The following is a 1,332-nucleotide window of genomic DNA, read 5'->3' on the forward strand; positions in this document are numbered from 1 at the left end:
TGTGTGAGTACATTTTGTGTATATGTATGTGTGAGCACCTTTTGTGTATATATATGTGTGAGTACATTTTGTGTATATGTGTGTGAGCATGTTTTGTATATGTGTGACCACATGTTTTTTGTATATGTACGTGTGAGCATGTTTTATGTATGTGTGAGCACATTTTGTGTATGTATGTGTGAGCACCTTTTGTATATACATATGTATGAGCGCATGTTTTGTGTATATGTATATGTGAGCACATGTCTTTCTCTTTGGTAGACACCTAGGAGTATAAATTAGTCATTAAAGCATAAAAAATTCTGTGAAACTTACTCCAAAGTGGTTGTGCCATTGTATATGCCCCAAATCATCGGTCAGAATCTGTGTGTTCTGGAGTGGCTATTGCAGGACGTCAGGAGAGAATGCTTTGTCTCCAGTTATCTGCAGAGTTATTTTTATTAATCCTGTGAAAAGGAGATCAATGATAAACATTAAGTTAAAAGAGCACCACTTGACTGAGATACTCTCAATTTTAAATAGTTGGATCACATGTAGAGTAAGGAATGTGTTTTTTTTATTTAAACTTTTCTTTTGAAATAATCTTAGAAGAGTTGATGAAATAGTATAGAAAATTTACATGTGCCTTTCACATAGTAATAACCTTTGAAATTAAGCTCAATGTTTCTTTTACTGATAAAGAAACACTACAGATTGTTTTGTAATTATCCTTTTAAAAGTTGAGCTTTCACTGTTCCTTAGACTGGCCTCAAAGTCTTAGACGTAAATGATCTTCCTGCCTCAGTCTCCCAAGTAGCTGAAACTATAGACACTTGCCACCATGCCTGGCTTCTGTTTTGTAATTTAAGCAATTCATGCAATTAAAATTTGGATGTAGTTTAGTGGAAGAGTATTGCAGAGAATTTGAAAGGCCCTAAATTGGATCTATAGCCCTAGGAAAAAAATATAAACAAAAAAAGCCTCACTAAAAAATTGTTATAAGGCAGAGAATAATAATAGAAATTGAACATCAGAATTAAAATCTAGTAGATATTTTGATTTATTGACCACTGATAAGCTGAGTGAATTTTAATATGAATATATATAAACCCCTGGGCTTCTGTCACATGTTCGACTTGACTTATAGGGTTAAAATGACATCTGAAAATAGCTGGAGCTAACAGTGTCAGATGGAGATGTTCTCTGCCATGGCCTTTCCTTCAGAATCCTGTCGGGATCTTGGCACCTGAGCTTGAAACCAGAAAACCTTCAGAAGAAAAGTGACCAAACTAGGAAAATTCAAAGATACCTTTTAGTGGCAAATTAAAGCTGCTGACAGATATTTGGATGGTT

General features: G+C 34.4%; 1 protein-coding gene across 1 annotated transcript in view; it reads left to right on the top strand.

Annotated features, from left to right (window-relative positions):
- Positions 1–1,332, top strand: part of Pibf1 (progesterone immunomodulatory binding factor 1) — a 151,922-nt gene that overhangs the window by 51,885 nt on the left and 98,705 nt on the right. The gene's annotated exons all lie outside the window — the stretch shown is intronic.

This window comes from Microtus ochrogaster, unplaced genomic scaffold, assembly GCF_000317375.1.
Source record: "Microtus ochrogaster isolate Prairie Vole_2 unplaced genomic scaffold, MicOch1.0 UNK2, whole genome shotgun sequence".
NCBI lineage: Eukaryota > Metazoa > Chordata > Mammalia > Rodentia > Cricetidae > Microtus > Microtus ochrogaster.